General features: G+C 45.3%; 1 pseudogene across 1 annotated transcript in view; it reads right to left on the bottom strand.

The window, feature by feature from the left end:
• Positions 1 to 1,137: 1,137 nt before the first annotated feature.
• The window catches only part of LOC110597002 (E3 ubiquitin-protein ligase RNF213-like), a 188,775-nt pseudogene continuing 171,982 nt past the window's right edge, over positions 1,138 to 17,930 (bottom strand). Inside the window, exons 61-76 of the transcript XR_013437186.1 lie at positions 17,723 to 17,804; positions 16,929 to 16,963; positions 15,650 to 15,744; positions 13,068 to 13,227; positions 12,255 to 12,435; positions 11,114 to 11,205; positions 10,302 to 10,553; positions 7,739 to 7,874; positions 7,314 to 7,397; positions 6,848 to 7,028; positions 6,421 to 6,622; positions 5,199 to 5,276; positions 4,453 to 4,647; positions 3,935 to 4,024; positions 3,672 to 3,850; positions 1,138 to 1,646 (exon numbers count right to left, since the gene is read on the bottom strand). The product of XR_013437186.1 is annotated as an E3 ubiquitin-protein ligase RNF213-like (transcript). The remainder of the gene's footprint in view (positions 1,647 to 3,671; positions 3,851 to 3,934; positions 4,025 to 4,452; positions 4,648 to 5,198; positions 5,277 to 6,420; positions 6,623 to 6,847; positions 7,029 to 7,313; positions 7,398 to 7,738; positions 7,875 to 10,301; positions 10,554 to 11,113; positions 11,206 to 12,254; positions 12,436 to 13,067; positions 13,228 to 15,649; positions 15,745 to 16,928; positions 16,964 to 17,722; positions 17,805 to 17,930) is intronic.

Here is a 17,930-nt window from a genome sequence, read left to right as displayed (position 1 = left end):
CCTGTCTCTCACCATGCACAAAACTTAACTCAAAGTGGATCAAGGACCTAGGAATTAAACCAGAGACTCTGTGTCTAATTGAAGAAAAAGTAGGCCCTAATCTTCATCATTTGGGATTAGGGCCCAACTTCCTTAATAAGACTCCTATAGCACAAGAATTAAAACCAAGAATCAATAAATAGGATGGAATCAAACTAAAAAAAAAATTCTTCTCAGCAAAACCAACAATCTGTGAGGTGAACAGAGAGCCTACATCCTGGGAGCAAATTTTTACCCCTCATACATCAGATATAGCACTATTCTCTAGGATATATAAAGAACTCAAAAAGCTAAGCACCAAAAAAACAAATAACCTAATCAACAGATGGGCCAAGGACCTGAACAGATACTTCTCAGAAGAGGATATACAATCAATCAATAAATACATGAAAAAATGCTCATCATCTCTAGCAATCAGAGAAATGCAAATCAAAATTACTCCAGGATATCATCTCACTCCAGTCGGAATGGCAACTATTATGAAGACAAATAACAATAAGTGTTGGTAAGGATGTGGGGAAAAAGGTACACTCATACATTGCTGGTGGAACTGCAAATTGGTGCAGCCAATATAGAAAGCAGTATGGAGATTCCTTGGAAATCTGGGAATGGAATCATCACTTGACCCAGCTATCCCACTCCTCAGTCTATACCCAAAGGACTTAAAAATAGCATACTACAGGGACACAGCCACATCAATGTTTATAGCAATTCAATTCACAATAGCTAAACTGTGGAGTCAACCTAGATACCCTTCAGTGGATGAATGGATAAAAATAATGTGGCATATATACACAATGGAATTTTACTCAGCAATAAAAGAGAATAAAATCATGGCATTTGCAGGTAAATGGATGGCATTGGAGAAGATAATGCTAAGTGAAGTTAGCTAATCCCCCCCAAAAAAAACAATGCCGAATGTTTTCTCTGATATCAGAAGGCTGACTTATAATGGGGTAGAGAGGGGAAACATGGGACAAATAGATGAATTCTAGATAGGGCAGAGGGGAGGGAGGGGAAGGGAGGAAGAAGGGGATTAGCAAGGATGGTGGAATGTGATGGACATCATTATCCAAAGTACATGTATGAAGACATGAATTGGGTGTCAATTTACTTTATATACAAACAGAGATATGAAAAATTGTGGTGATTATGTATAATAAGAATTGTAATGCAACAAAAGTACATGTATATAGACATAAATTGGTGTGAACATACTTTATAAAAAGGTATAAAAATTTGTGCTCTATATGTGTAATAAAAATTGTAATACATTCTGCTGTTGTGTATTTAAAAAAAATCAATAAAAAGAAAAAAAAATCCATCAGCTGGCACAGTGCATGCTGGCCTTGAATTCAGTGCTATGCCAACACTGTCTTTCCAGCTGCCCTGAGGCACAGTGGAGGGGAGGGGAGCTATGTCCCCAGCATATAAAGGGACAGAGTAGAGAGTCCTATTTTGCTTGCTGGTCCTGTTTCCGTGTAACTGCCACTTTCCATACAGAGACGCAGCTGGACAGCAGTATTTCTTCTGGGAACTGGGATTCCATTTCTGGAAGAACTTCGCTCTCTTTGGTTTCCATGTAACTCACCAGAGTGTCCCTCAGGCTGCAAAATCAGGCACAAGAGACAGTGTTTAGAGCATGCAGGAGCCTATCAGCTCTCACTCTTTCCAGGACTGGGGTGCTAAGACCAGAAATACTGAGGGTCAGCTTCAGGTCAGCCAGCTGCCCAGTTCTTGAGCTGGACCTGGAGTCCTAGGCTCAAGGCTTCTGGGGGGTGGAGCTTCCTCGATGATGCTCATCTAGGCCATTTCAGGCACTCCACTGATGGGCCTGTCTGGCTGCATCAGAAACAAAGCTTTGCCACTCAGAAAAAGGAAGGTGTTCCCTCTCATGGTGTATCTTACCAAAGGTTGCAAATTCTCTAGGAAGGGGAACTTCATTGTACAGGCATGTGCCATATGGCCTGAGGGCAGAAACAGCAAATGTAGCCTGACTTTCCATCCAGAAAGCCAGTCAAGTGAAATACCTGCCTCATACCACACATAAAAGTGAACTGACTAATGAAAGAAATGTGCAATGTAGAACTATAAAAGCAGCAGGAGAAAACAGTATGGCTTAGCACCCTGGGAAGTGATAAGGAAGTACATCCCTATGGCAGCTTTTTTGGGGGAGGCAGGGGAAGTACTGGGGATTGAACTCAGGGGTGCTTAGCCACTGTGCCACATCCCCACCCCCCACACTTTAAAAGAAATATATTTTTAGTTGTAGATAAATGCAATAGCTTTATTTTGTTTATTTATATGTGATGCTAAGGAGTGACCCCAGTGCCCCACACATGCTAGGCAAGTGCTCCACCACTGAGCTACAATCCCAGCCCACATCTCCACCCCTTTTCAATATTTTATTTAGAGATAGGGCCTTGATGAGTTGCTTAGGGCTTTGCTAAGTTGCTGAAGCTGGCTTTGAACCTTCAATCCTCCTGAGCTCCTAAGATTACAGACACGCACCACTGCACCCAGCCCCACAGAGGCTTTATGAAAAAATCCTATCAATTGACTTCTTACTTCTATCAATTGTAACATGTAGATCAAAGGAAATAATCTATTCTATACAAAGAGCTTTTACAAATTATTAAAAAAGAGATAAAGGAGAGCACTCACCTGGGTTTGATTCTCAGCACCACGTATAAATAAATAAAATAAACATATTGTGTCCATCTACAACTAAAAATTAAATATTTTTTAAAAAGTGAGATAAGGGCTGAGTTGTGGCTCAGTGATAGAATGCTTACCTCGCATGCGTGAGGCCCTGAGTTTGATTCTTAACACCACATAAGAATAAATAAATAAAGATATTATGTCCATCTACAACTAAAAAATATTTTTTAAAAAGGGATAAACTGGTTAGGGGTGGTGGTATATGCCTGCAATCCCAGCAATTCAGGAGGCTAAGGTAGGAGGATCACATAGTTGATACCAGCCTTAGCAATGGTGAGGTCCTATCTCAAATTAAAAATAAAAAGACCTGGGGATGCATCTCAGTAGCTAAGTAACCATGGGTGCAATAAGGAAGGAAGGAAGGAAGGAAGGAAGGAAAGAAACAGATCAACTGCCATGCCCAATAGGAAGGAAGGAAGGAAGGAAGGAAGGAAGGAAGGAAGGAAGGAAGGAAGGAAGGAAGGAAGGAAGGAAGGAAGGAAACAGATCAACTGCCCTGCCCAATAACCAGAAGCTACCAAGAGCTATTTCAGAGGATGATAAGCAAATGGTGATAGATTTAAAAATGTGCCCAGCCACACAAGTAGGTGTGAAAACAAGACACCATTTTTTGGCCATTAGATTGACACAAATGTAAAATTCACATAATTTTGGATATTTCAGATTTCACACATTGGTGTAGCTTAATCTACCTAATCTAAAATGCATACTTCTTTGACATAGGTCTACTTGTTATAATAAGCATATATGATTTCATAGTTATCTTTTAGAAGTCCCCAAAAGATTAAAACCAAAGAAATAAGTTCTCAGTTGCTCTGGTGATGGAGAACAGTAGACAGAGGGTCCTGTGGTAAGGTGGAACTACCTTCATGTCAAGGGAGATGCCAAACATTCTAGGTGTGCACACCTACCTCCATTCAGGGTTGAAGCTCTCCTGGGCCTGGGTGTTTCTTAGTTTTAACACTATCAGCTCATGGAGCTCCATGAGGAAAGCATCTAGGTCTGTGTGATTCAGGAAGGTGCTGAGGAGCTTAGCAATTTCTGGGCTGAGGTCTGCTTTGTACCTAGAACTGATTTCCCAAAAGGGATCCTAAAAAAGATGAAAAAGTACAACATCAAAGCCTGGGACCAGTGTGCAGCACCCTCAGTCTGGGCAGAAGCAGGGCAGACTCACTTTCTTCAGTCGCAGTAGCTGTTCCGACTTATGAGCAGAGAGGAATTGCCAGAGGGCAACAGCATGTTTTAACTGACATCTGCTTAAAGCCTGGAAAAGGAAGAGGGTCCCAAGTAGGAGTGAAGGCTCACTCTGAGTGGTACCCAAGGGCACTTCTCCCTAATTTTGTCTATTTTCATCATGAGGCCATCTCTGTTCCATCCACAAGTCTACCTGCCTCATCTTGGAAACATCTGAGAGTCTCCGCCTCCTGCAGCAGCTTGTAACTGTATCACGCAATGAGTAGGTAGTCAATGTCCTCAGTCACCTTTGCATCCTGCTCTACTAGGTGGTCAGCACTGAGCGTCCCTGCCTCTCCTGTCCCCAGTGTGCACTGAAATTCTGTGGACTGGTGAGGGGTGGGGTTCCTGACCACCCCTTTCTACAGATGCCTGCACCAGGCTCCTGCGTGGTGGCATTCTGGCAGGAAACTAAGACCAGGTGATCTTGATTCTCCTTGAAAAGCACACAAGACCTACCTTTAAAACCGGAGTTGTTTGGTCGCTCATTCGCAGGATGTCTTGGACATACACATTTAGGTACATATTTGGATCCCCACCAGCTGTGCCTAGAAAGCCCAGAGTGACCTCTATGATAGACAGTGCTTCACAGGCATCGCTATAGGACCGAAGCTCTCCACTGATGGCACCCATGGCAGAGTTGGGGAGGGGGCTCTGAAACCAAAACCAGGACAGAGTCTTGGGTCAGTCTATTACTTCTCCTACTTGGTAAGAGCCCAACTGTGACCTGCCAACACAGGCAGGGCCAACTATCCAGCACTTATGGTAAGAGCTGATGCTTGTGCTTGAACTGATGCTGAGTGCCGCAGCCTTTCAGACTTTGCACAGAAATCAGCCCAAGTTAACTGAATCCTCCACATGATCCATGAGGACACGGAGAGGCACAAGAGCCTCTCCACTTGTTGGTAGCAGAACCTAAGGAGCATGAGTAACCTTTAGCACCTGAAGCAGCTGCTAATATGCTGCTGGATATTGATATCTGGTCATGATATCATCATTGAGAAAACAACCCCCAAGGGGTTGGTCTGTTCTCATCAAGAAAGTTTGGTGATCTGCCATCCTGCTTGCCTCTCTGAGCTCTGGGATCCCTAAGCTCCTCAGGGAGCCAGAAAGCCTGGTGCTCACAGCAGACACCAGGATGAGATTGTACTGTCCTTACGTATGTGGATGGAACAACCCTGCAAGTGAGGGTTTATCATGACCACCTGTGGCATTTTGTTCTTGATGTCCACAAAGATATGTTCGAAGTTCCAGTCATGTCTGTATACCAGTGTGGGTATCCCCTAAGTGAGAAAGAAAAAAAAGTTTTTGGAAATTAAAATAGAGGAGGCTTCCATCTGATGACAGATGTATTCTTCAACAGTGACTCAGTGGAAGTACCAAGCCGGACAGTATATTCCTGGGCAAGGCATGTAACTTTGTTGTGTTCTGACGATTCTGTTCCACAGTAACACAAGTAATACAAGAAATCTAGCCTGGCTACAGTGACCTTGCAGATATTGCCCTGTAGAATAGTGTATCTGCCGACCACAGAGAGGAAGAGCGCTGGAGGAACAGGAATGGGAATGTGAATATTTGTGATCTATCCAACAACACTGAGCAGAGACTGTGCACAAGACAGCCACTGTCAAGATGAATTAAAAATGGCTTTAGGCTCAAACAACTGACAGGCTAACTATAATGAAGGAATAAATACATCTGAGAATGACACCTGACCGGACCTGTAAGGATGAGTGCAGCTACGGTAAGGGACAGTATAGAAGTGCCACTGTGTTCAGGGAGTCGGGAGGCAGTTCACAGGGTTTGATGCAGCAAGGAAGGAAGGGGCTGGAGACACCTGGAAGGTCGAGCTAGGGCCTCTGTGCCAGATGAGGGAGTGTGGTGGAGGCCATGTAACTGTCCACATGCTGCAGACTGGCTGGGGGTGGGGGTTCCTGACTGCCCCTTTCCAGGGGTGCCTGCACTGATGCTCCCCGCATAGGGGCATTCTGGCAGGAAACTAAGATGAAGTGGTGCTACTGGCACTGGGCAGCTGGACTGACGGCTAAGTGCTCTGAAGTGAAGTCAAGGCCATAGCAGTTAGAGGACGAGAGAATGGGGAAGGTCTGTGTGGTGGTTCCTGGGCATGGACTGCATATGCAATTGAAGGGGTGGCAGCAGTGAGGTCTTTTTGGTGGTGCCATTAACTGTAGTGGAATCCCAGTCCACTGACACTTGAGGCTGCCCTGGGGGACAGGTGCAGACAGTGATGGTAATGTGGAAGAGAACTGGGTCACCTCCCGGCCCAGAGAAGGTGTAGGGACCACAGATCACTAGTGAGAAGGAGATAACACAGACAACATCCTGGGTGTCACTTGTCTGTTCCCCTTGAAACTCACAAGGGTTGTTCATAACTACAGCAAATCGTTTGCAAAGGGCCCAGCCTACCTTGAGGGTCAGTCGGGGCTTGCCCTGGAGGAAGTGGCTGCTGATCTGCCGCTGGATCTTCTCCAGGTCAAATTCCTGTGAGGTCTCCCCACCTTGCTCAACTTGATACTGGCAGTTGGAGAGAATCAGAGGCATCAGGTCCCGCTCCACTTCGTAACTGACAACATGCAGGTCAGTGACCTCTGAGACATCCACGGAATAGCTGAGGGACACAAGATACAGGTCTTGGTGTCCAGAGAAAGTGTGTGAGGCCTAGGGCTTTGGGGCATATGCTCCTGCTTCTGCATTATAGTGTAAGCAAGTGAAAACCATGTGCAAATACGGGGCTTTATTGAGGAAGGCTGAGAGAGGATCTGGGGGACAGGAGCTGTTGCTGGCTAGAGTCTGCACCCCAGCTTGGTGGCAGGGTGGTGAGTTTACAAAGTACCTGTTGTTTTCATTGGAGAACTTCTCCATCGTGTAGATGATTTCATTATGTAGATTAATCAAGTAGCTAATTAATGCAGTTGAGCAGAGGCCCAGGCCCCGACGCCGGGGCAGGATGACCTTAAAATCTGTGTCCAGATCCAACTCAGAGTTGTAGTAGCCTTTAGGTAACTTGATTTCACCTTTAAAAGACAGGGTCATTACTAAGCAAAGGGATGTTGCTCCCGGTGTTTGTCTGGAGGCAGGGGAAGAGAAGGGAAGCCACGGGCAGCCACGTCCAAAGATCTAGGCCCTGGCTGTTAAGTTTCTAGTGCCCCCAACTCCTTTCTGATTCCATATTTATAGACTCAAGATGACTGAGGATGACTTTGGAGGTTGGTTCATGTATCCCAGCTCCTCCATCAACAGGATGTGTTGCCACATACACAGCAGGGTGCTGGCAGAGCCACGTAGAGGAGGACACTTACCATTGGTCTCCAGTGATCGCCTCAGGGCATTCCACGTGGACAGGAAGATGGTGATCCTGTTGTGGAATAGCTGCCTCAGTCCCTCTGTTGAACAAAACACTTGGTAAGAGCCCCATGGAAACAATCCCCACCACCACGCTGGCCAGGGTCAAACCACAAGGCGTGCTCCCAAAAACCTGACCCTGCACCTTCCCTCACTCAGCAGCATGCCTGAGTTTCAAGTTTTAGGCTGTATGAGAAGCTGGAGAGGCTGAGGGCTTTCTAGCCACAGCAGTGGCTCATGGCCATCTCTGGGATTTAGCATCCTTTGCCTCTTTCTCTACCTTAGGAACTGAGCCCCACCCTCATGTCCCAGCCTGATCGATCCTTTTGAACCACCAAACATGGATGGTCCTGATCTTGGTTGCAGCAGACAGCAGTCATACCTGAACTGTGACTGCTAATAAAACTCCTGATGGAATAGGAATATTCATCTTCTGGAACATTCTGGAATTGTTTTACTAGATCCCTTTGCAAGGCCAAAATCTCAGGTAAGAATTTCACCAGTCTCAGTTCTGCTTCCTGGAGAAGAGAAGATAGCTCAGTAACACTTCCTCTATTTAATTGAGAAACAACATGGGGTGTACAGATTTTAGGGCAGGCTGGGGACTTTCTGTGTAGTTTAGTTTGGTCAGTGGGTTGTTTTACATGATTATACCCTGAAGCTTGCAAATAGGAAAGGGGTCATCCCATCCTTTCACCAAGTGGTGAGGGATGTAGGATGAACTGGATCAAGTCCCCACTCTCCTCTAATGAAAAGCTCCCTCAAGGACTGAGCTGGACCCCATCTCTCAGTTTGCACAAGAATCAACTCTAGATGACCAAAGACCCAGATGTAAGACCTGACCTCTGAAGCTATCTGCAGAAAACAGGGGAAACACTCCAAGACATTGGCATAGGTGATGGGTTTCTGGATAGGACCCCCAAACCAAAGGAAGTAAGAGCAAAATGACAAATGGGATCACATCAAACTAAAAAGTTTCTGCACAGCAAAGGAAACAACCAACAGAGTGAAGGGACAACCTAACAGAATGGGAGAAATAGCTGCCAACTCTTCACCTGACAGCAGGCAAATACCCAGAATATATAACTCAAAATTTTTTTTAAATCAAAGTAATCCAATTTAAACATGAGTAAATGATCTGAATAGACAATTCTCAAAAGAAGAAATATAAGTGGTTAACAAATATATGAAAAAATGCTCAATATAATAGTCATCAAGGAAATGCAAATCAAAACTACAATGAGATGCCATCCTACCATAGTTGGAATGACTCTTACTTAAAAAAAAATAATAAGATAGGTGTGAAATCGCAGCTACTTGGGAGCCTTAGGCAGGAGGATCACAAGTTTAAGGCCAGCCTCAACAAGTTCTAAGTTAGACTAGGCAATTTAGGGATACCTTGTCTTAAAAAAAAGCAGGAAATGGGGGCTGTAGCTCAGAAGTGGAGCATTGCTTGCTTAGAAAGCCCAAGAAAAGGCCCTGGGTTCAATTGCCACTAGTCCCCCATACCCAAAAATAGATGAACTCAAAAATAAAATAATAAATGCTAGCATAGATGAAGAGAAAAAGGAAATCTAATATATTTCTGGTACAACTTTTAATTAATACTTCATAATAGAGAACAGTATGGAGGTTCATCAAACTAAAAAAAGATCTACCATGTGATCCAACTATACCACTCCAAAGGAAATCAGGTATCAAAGAGGTACTGCATGCTCATGTTTATGTGGCACCATTCACAATAAGACACAGAATCAGCCTAGAAGGCTATCAGCAGATAAATGCATAAAGAAGACGTGGTTTAAATACATAATAGAATATGATTCAGCTATAAGATTAAATGACTCCTGTCATTTTCAGCAAAATGGATAGAACTAGATGATATTATGTTAAGTGAAACAAGCCAGACACAAAGACAAGATCAATGCATGCTATATGCATACATGGAAATTTCACACCATTTCCCATTATGTATACAGCTAATGAATTAATAAAAATAAGTAATTTGAGAAAAATTTTAAAAAAAATTGACTCTTGGGCCCACCGTTGGGTGTGTGCTGAAAGGAAAGACCAAGGCCTACTGCAGTGGTAGCTGATGTGATTTTGGGTTTTGTTCTGAAGGGCCAGGATCCAGCATCCTCAGTCAAATAAAACCATGTCTTAATAAGAGATCACAACACTAACATGAAGTCCTTCCTAATGTGAGCACCAGACATTCCCCAATCATTCTGCTCCCTGCCAGCTGTGGTACTGGTCCATGAAGGAGGTGGTGTGAACCTCTACTATGGCCCAGGAGAGCTCAAGTGGGTGAAAGCCGGGGATGGTTTCTGGGTCTGGCAGGTGTGACTCCACACCCTATAGCCCCATCATGCAGCACACTGCCTCCCACCTGCAGGGCATAGGGAGGGCTATGGTTTGGTTTTGGTGTGCATTCTTTGTTTTTAATAATTTTAATTGTAGTTGGACACAATACCTTTATTTTATTTATTTATTTTTATGTGGTGCTGAGGATTGAACCCAGTGCTTCACACGCCTAGGCGAGAGCTCTATGGCTGAGCCACAACCTCAGCCCCTTGGTGTACACTTTTGACTGTTCAGCAGGCATTTGCTAGTGACCACCTACTCAGCTTCTGGGGATGAACACAAGGTATCACAGTCGAGTAACCCGTGTGGTCTCTCCTGGCCTTCCTTAGAGATCACTGCTAACCTCACTGTGCACTATGTAATGTGCATATTACTCCTGTGACTTCAGCAGATGTGTCTTAAGATCTCTGAGCTCTTCCCTAAGACTCCTGTGATCAGGCCTTGCATTCAGAATCACAGTGCTGATGGGGTTGCTTAGGATTCTGCCTCTAGGAATGATGACTTTGAACCCAGGCACAGAGCCTCCCAGTCCTCAGGAGAAGTCTACCAGGAAAAGGGGGAAGCCCATGAAGCAGACACACCTTCTGTAGAAACTGCCAGAGCTCGGGCACCATCTCCTTGCCGTTCTTCTGCTCCACAACGTGCTGGAGGTACTTGACTGTGATCTTCTTCCTGCAGCTCCAAATTTTTGAGCAATGAGCCACATTTCTCTGGGGCAGCTGGGGCAAGAAGCTTGCAGGGTCACCATATATGATTTTGGCCACAGGGCTCGAGCTGATGCGCTCATCCTGCCTGATGAGTGTGCTCACAGTCAGCAGGGTCTTATCTAGATGCTGGATAAAGAAATGACACAGCATTCTTCAAGTGAGACATTGTCACAGACAACCAGGCAGCTCTTGGACCCACAGTAGCTCCTTAGGAATCTGCCTGCACAACCCAGATGCTTGCTTTTGCCATCTTTCACTGATTAGGGGGTTCCTTGTTCATAGGGTTTTTGCTTCCACAAACAGAGTGAGACTCGGGGCCTTTATTTCACTGCCCTTTTGCTTACTGACTTCCCTGTCCTGCTGTGGATAGTCAGCTCTGTGATGTTCTCAGCAGAGCAGTCATGAATCCAGAGAGATTGTCGATGCATTCCTGGAGAGTCTCTGCCTCTTACTTTCACATCCTGCTATAAAAAGCAGTGGAGCAGGCTGCCATCTGCCCTCTGGGAATTCCTGATAATCCTTGGCCTTACTTAAGACTAGTGCAGGAGGGGGATAGCAGAAGGAGGGGTTTCTCCAGGTAAGGCCTCTGACAGCCCTCCTGAGGACAGTGGGCCAACAGTGCTCACAGATGAATGGGACCCCCTCCTGGACAGAGGGATAAAGAGTGGTTACCACTCACCACTTACCTCCAGTTCAGGTAGAAGAAGAGCTTTGACATGTTTTTCCCAATTGTTTCTATGTCCTCTTTTTGACAATTTTGCATCAAAATTTAAATGTCCTACAAAGAAAATCAAAATGTGTCTGTTACCCAACAAACAAAAAGCAGTGCTCTCTATACAGTAAACACTAAATAATGTTAATAGAGATAGTCCTCCTTTTGGGGTGATAACTTCCTAAGTTCACCAGGTACTGCCAACACCAGCCTCCAGGCCTTGTGAAGACACTTTAGTCTCTGACAACCCTCCAGCCCACAGCTGTGGCCTTGAAAGTATTTTAAACAAATGGCTAAGGACAAGACGTGAACTCAAAAGCCTAGGGGCACAGCAATGCTGACAGCTACCTAGAGCCACCTCACTGCTGCCCCCAGGCCTGTAGGCAAAGGTGGTCCTGGGGAGCTGGCAGCAGGTTAGGGCTCCCGAGTCCATGTGCTGTGGAAGCCACACCAGAACAAGAGGTACTCCACAAAATCAGTGTTGCTAAGATGGGAAGGACATGCTAATGCTGGTTTCTGATGAAGACATCCCTGAAATGGAACAGATTCTCCGGTGGTGGTAACAGACATTTTATTGCTACTGTTATTATCTGTATACTTTTAAATAACATTGTTCTACAATGGTACAATGATGGTTTTAAAAGATTTTTAAAGTAAGCAAGAAGATACTGAAATCCCTCCTAATGCCACTCAGATAACCACTTACAGAGTCCCCTCACAGACCTTTGCTTTTGGCCTGGATTTAATTGTTTAGAGTACAAGAGTTAGTTCAGCAGACAGTGTTTTGTAGCTTCCTTTGTTTATGTAACAAATTGTGTACATGTACATATTAGGTCAGGGTATAAGTGTGACATCTCTGGAAAGCAAAAGTGGGACATGTCACCTGCTGGGGTGCCACATGCTCCCAGGGCACAGGTTAATGGTGCATGCACAAGCACCAGGTATCAGTGATGTAAGCCCCAGCCAGGCATGTGGTGTGTGGAGGAGTGCAGCAGCCCCTCCAGCCCCCCGCAAGGAGAGCAGAGTGCTTGCTCCCACTCCTGTCATGCCATTCACTAGGAGCTGAGGGAGCCTGGCCTCTTGGCAGTTATGCCCAGCCCACATCCCTTGCTTACTCCAGTCAGGGAGTGGGTGTTGCTCTTTGAGAAGGCAGCGCAGCATGAGGTGGACCACATGGGTGGTCTCGTTGGCACTCTTCCCCAGCGTCTTTGTCAACTGCTCCAAGTCTCTCCTGATGTGCTGCTGCAGGAATCCTTTAGGGTCACTCACTGGAAGCTTGATGATGTTTATCACAGCCTGTGAGGGCAACGAGACAAGACATGTAGTGAGATCAGTGTGTAGAGGACACAGTGAGAAGCCAAGGGAGCGAAGCACCAGCACTGGGGAGAGGGTGGTTTCTAGGTGAGGTCAGGGTGCTCTCAGCATGACACAGGCAGCAGAGGAAGGGAGGGAGGTGAGTAGAGCCAGAGATTGCTGGCTCTGATGTCATCCTGGTGCTGCAGGGAATGCTGCCCTGCACCTCCTGCAGCCACCACAAGAGTGTAGGTGACAGGGTCCCACCACCTCCCCATGCCCAGGTGTGGGCATGGACAGAGTTGTATACTCAGAGTAGACTTTATGATCTGATTGTTGCACCTTGTATACACATGCTAAGATGTCACACTGTAACAAACGTGTAATTGTTTTGTGTCAGTTAAAATAGATTTTAAAATTTAAAAAAATGAAGAGGATTTTCCATAATCTGAGGAGTAGTTCCCCCATTGCATCATATGCCCCAGAGGGAAAAGTAGGATCTATAACTTTTGCATTACCTGTGGACTAGATAAAATCCCTAGGTGGCTAGGACTTTGTAGACAAAAGGACTGGATGCAAACACAGCAGGTTCTTCCTATAGCAACATAAGAGAGTCTAGCAGTAGCATCTTATACCTCGGGATTTTGAGTGGCTCCCAAAAGCATAGCCAGATGAGTGAGTAGGCGCATGAGAATGAAGATGACTGGGGACAGCTCTCGGTCAGACACTACTACGACATCTCTGGATTGCGGGTGGCCCAGCACATGGCCAGTCTTGGTTCTGTCTGTGCTGTCTCTGGAAAGGATGAGAGGAAACAGGATGAAGACTAGAGATGTCTGTTTCTCCTCAGCTCCAGTGGCCTCACATCTTAATGACTAGGTTCCCAGTTTTTTGGGGTTTTTTTCTTGTTTTTTTGGTTTTTGTAATGGTAATGGGGATTGAACCCAGGGGCTCAACCATTGAGCCACATTCCCAGCCCCCATTTTTTTGGGGGGGCACTAGACCATAAAGCCACATTCCCAGCCCTATTTGGTATTCTATTTAGACAGACAGGGTTTCTCAGTGCCTTGCTTTTGCTGAGGCTGGCTTTGAACTCACAATCCTCCTGTCTCAGCCTCCCGAGTTACTGGGATGATAGGTGTGCATCACCACATCCAGCTAGGTTTCAAGCTTTGAAGAAAACACTAAAAGGATCAATTATTCCAAGCCTAGACCACCTGCCTCCACATCCTTCTCTCTTTAGACCCACCCACCTGGATGGCCAAACTCTGCAACTTTCCCAATGTTAACTGGCTGCACGATGTGGCCATTAGTGCAAAGTGTCAGGATGGAGACCAACACCTTCCTCATGACAGCAAGTTTGGGGCATTTTTCATCCATGTGGGGATTGTCTACGTAATTCTCAATTTTCCCAAATCAAAAACTGGGATATACAGACTGGAAAAAGTTTTCAAGTTTCAAGGACATTGATAATTTAAGAAGATAAGAGTCTAGACTATTTTAAGCTTTGTAACAGAAAAGCCAGATAAATGGTGAGGTAGAAGGTCCTGCATGTCATCTTAAGGGAGCTCTGACAGCCACACTCATCTCAGGATCAAGCATGGGACTATGAGATCAGATTTTTATTTTTATTTGTTGTTTTCAGTTCTGGGAATTGAGTGGGGGCTACACATGTGCTAAGAAAGTACCCTACTTTTGAGATACACCCCAAGTCCTTTCTATTTTTATTTTAAGACAGGGTCTCTCAAGGTTTTCTGAGCTAGCTTCAAACTTTCAATTCTCCTGCCTCAGCCTCCTGAGTAGCTGGGATTACAGGTGTGTACCAATATTCCTGGATGAAGGTCAGATTTTTATCTAGTTTCTGAATCTGGTACAGTTAGCCTTATGTATCTGCAGTTCTGCGCCTGTGAATTCAACCAACTATGAATCAAAAATATTCAGAAAGAACTGTGTACTGAAGAGTAGCTTTTTTTTCTTGTCATTATTTCCTAAAATTATGATAAATGAGTATTTACATAGCATTCAATTTGCATAAAGTATAATAAGAAACCTAGAGATGATTTTTTAAAAGTCTATGGGAGAACTGGGGATGTGGCTCAAGCAGTAGCATGCTTGCCTGTCATGCACGCAGCGCTGGGTTTGATACTCAGCACCACACACAAATAAAGATGTTGTGTCCGCAGAAAACTAAAAAATAAATATTAAAACATTCTCTCTCTCTCTCTCTCTCTCTCTCTCTCTCTCTCTCTCTCTCTCTCTTTCTCTTTAAAAAAAAGCCTATGAGAGGCCAAGTACAATGGTGTACACCTGTAATTCCAGTGCCTTGGGAGGCTGAGTAGGAGGTTCACAAGTTCAAACCCAGCCTCAGCATCTTAGTGAGACTCTATGCAACTTAGCAAGACCCTGTCTTTAAATAAAATATAAAAAGGGCTGGTGTTGTGGCTCAGTGCTTAAGAATCTTAGGCTCAATCCCCAGTACCATTAAAAAAAAAAACAAAACTGGTTTACAGGAGGATATTTGTAGGCCACAAGCAAATACTGTGCCATGACATATAAAGGAACTGAACATCTGGACTTGAGTATCTATGGAGGAAAGTGTCCTGGAAACAAGTCTCCACAGACATGGAGGAATGGCTGTAGTTAATATGACTGATTACAGGGCTCGAGCTGGAGTTCAGTGGCCGAGTGCTTGCCTAGCACATGTAAGGCACTAGATTCAATCCTTAGTATCGCATAAAAATAAATAAAATAGTGCATGTATGAAGACATTCATGATGGGGCTCTACTTTGTGTACAGCCAGAGATATGAAAAATTGCGCTCTATATGTGAAAAAAAGAAAAAATAAAATAAAGACACGCTATCCATCTACAACTAAAAAAGTTTTTAAAAAACACTGATTATATCTGTCTTTCACTTTTCTCAAATTAAAAAAACAAAACAGGGAAGGGGTGCAACTCAATGGCAGAGCTCTTGCCTAGGATGTGTGAGGCCCCAGGTTCTATCCCCAGTACCACAAAAATAAAACAAAGCAAAAAAAAAAAAAACAAAAAGCTTCAGCACTACATGACTACAGGTATGCTTGACGTGGATCCCCAACATGACACAGTCCAGATGTAGAACAGTGGTGTTAGTGATCCTCTAGTTCATATGATTCATCTGCTGGAATGGACAGCCCAGAGCCTCAGGTTCCAAGGGACGGAAGCTGAGTCCACATACCTGATACTTTGGAAGCCGGCATGAGGTCTGTAGTTGATACCTCCTATTTTAGCACCACAGTCAACACAGAAGCTCTGCTCCATCGGCTTACCACACTGGGACATAGAGGGGACACACAGTCAGCACTGCATCCAGCACTGGTACATGTGCAGAAGCCACCCTGCATAGGAGGTGGTGTGTGCCACAGTCTGCATCTGGTGCATGTGTGTGTTAGGGAGGAGAAGGAGCCCTGGGGAGAGGGTGGGCACTTAACCACATAAACTGTCCATGGACAAATGTGGCTTCATTTTCCAAAAATAAAGTTTTTTACTCCCAAGTAGAGTGGCTAGTGTCTATAGTCCCATCTTCCTTTCTCCTATTCACTGCCTGCTCCATCTCTGTGTCTAGCATGTCAGCCTCTAGAGCATTGTTATCTAACACCAGGAATGATGGTGTTAATAACTTCTAAGCAGACCTCCTCACATCCACTGGACAAAAACAAAAAAAAACCCAACCATAAGATTTGCCACCACTAATGGGCCCAGGTTTCCAAGTCAAATGGCACCCCACTGCATGCTATGAATCAATCACAGCAGGCCCCTCCAGCTGCAGCTCTCAGACCACAGAACTCAGTGATAAGAGGGGCCCTGGAATCTCTTCTTATTTCACTCCTCAGACAAGGAAGCAAGTGGGAGTCAGGAAGGTGAAGTCACATCAAGGAGCATCCTGTTCACTTTAGGGAGCAGCACACATAAGTCTAGTCCAGCAGCATGTTGCTCAGCAAGTGCAGATGCCATGAGCAGCCCAGGAGATGCCCTGGAGTCCCAGATGAGCAGCATGTGCTTGTCTCCCAGGGCTCATCACCCATAAGTCTTTCTTGTCCTCTCCTGTCCTCTGGTATCTAGCCCACATTCCTCTCTGATTAGTGAACTAGCTGAAGGTCTGTTTGGCTGAGCCCTGCTGCAGGGCCAGGGAGGGAGGTAAGGCTCCCAGTCAGCAGCATCATGGCATCCTAGGAGTCTTGGGCAGTGCCTGCAGACATTCTCGGGCATCAAACTGGGCTAAGGGGCGCTGCTACTGGCACCCAGTGAGCTGAGACCAAGCATGCTGCTAAATATCCTACAATGCACAGACAGATCTGCAGAAAAGAATCATGTTTACAGTGCCATTTACACACTCAGCTGGAACACCCTGAGTAGCCCTCAGAATACACCCTATGTCTCCCTCATTCCCTAGGCCCTCCCTCCCCTCCCAGATGGGAAATGCACATTTTGAGCCTCCCCCAAACACCATGGCTCACCTCTCCTACAGAACACGGATGACCATAAGGACAAGCTGTTCAAAGAACAATAGGACACATGTTAGCTAGTGAGACTCCACCAAATGACCTATGTGGGAAGGGGAAGTTGCCCATGTCCTCATGATCTCACCAGAAGCCTTGAGCCATGCCATCAGCTAAGTTTACTTGACATGTCAAGTAAACTGGAGCTCAGTGAACACATGTCATCAGTGAAAAATGTCTGCATTTAGCTTTCAGAGAGAGGTTAGATTCCAGACACACACCAGGAGTAACTTAGTGGTGGGGGGGGTAGTATTTATACTTTTCTATTCTCTTGGATTTTTCCTTTTATGGCAAGAGAATGATTTAGAACAACTTAAAAACTAGTTTTAGAAGGTTACTTACTCAAGGTAACAGCATAACTCACATACAGTCAGAGGTTATATATGGCAGTCTCCCAGGTCCAGACTACAGGAAGCTCTCTCTGGGTCAAAAACCCTTGATTTATGACTGGCCTTTGAATGAGCCTCAGCTTGGTCCCCAGGTCCCCCTTATTCCAAATGGCATGTTCTGCCAAGCAACAGTGCATTCCAAAGGGTCTTTTCCCATGACTATGCAGGGAAATGATTTGGTCATCTAGCCAGCCAAGTCTGTGGCCCTCGAACCACCAGGAGGAGGCAGGTGATATGGGCCTTCAGCAGAACCTTGTGAAGCCAAGTCCAACCTCTTGTGAAGCCAAGTCCAATCTGGCATGGCTGCAGGCTAACCTTCCAAACTGAGAGGAGTGAGAACCTTCCCTTTACACCAATACTCACTATACCAGTGGACGCCTTCCAGACCCTCCCACTTCTGGGCTTGAGCCAGCAGGTCTTCAGGCATGGTTGGAAGAAAAGCATTCTGAAAGACCAAGAGCAGAAGTGGCTCTGCTGAGTGAGCCTGTGGGCTGTAGCTGCAACCCAGCAAGAGGCACAGAGTAAGAAAGTTTCTTCTCTGTTCAAGAGCTGTTTACAGAGGATGAACAAC

This window comes from Ictidomys tridecemlineatus, chromosome 4 (genome assembly GCF_052094955.1).
Source record: "Ictidomys tridecemlineatus isolate mIctTri1 chromosome 4, mIctTri1.hap1, whole genome shotgun sequence".
Lineage (NCBI taxonomy): Eukaryota > Metazoa > Chordata > Mammalia > Rodentia > Sciuridae > Ictidomys > Ictidomys tridecemlineatus.
Note: the sequence above shows the minus strand (reverse complement) of the source record. Positions and strands in the feature narration are given on the sequence as shown.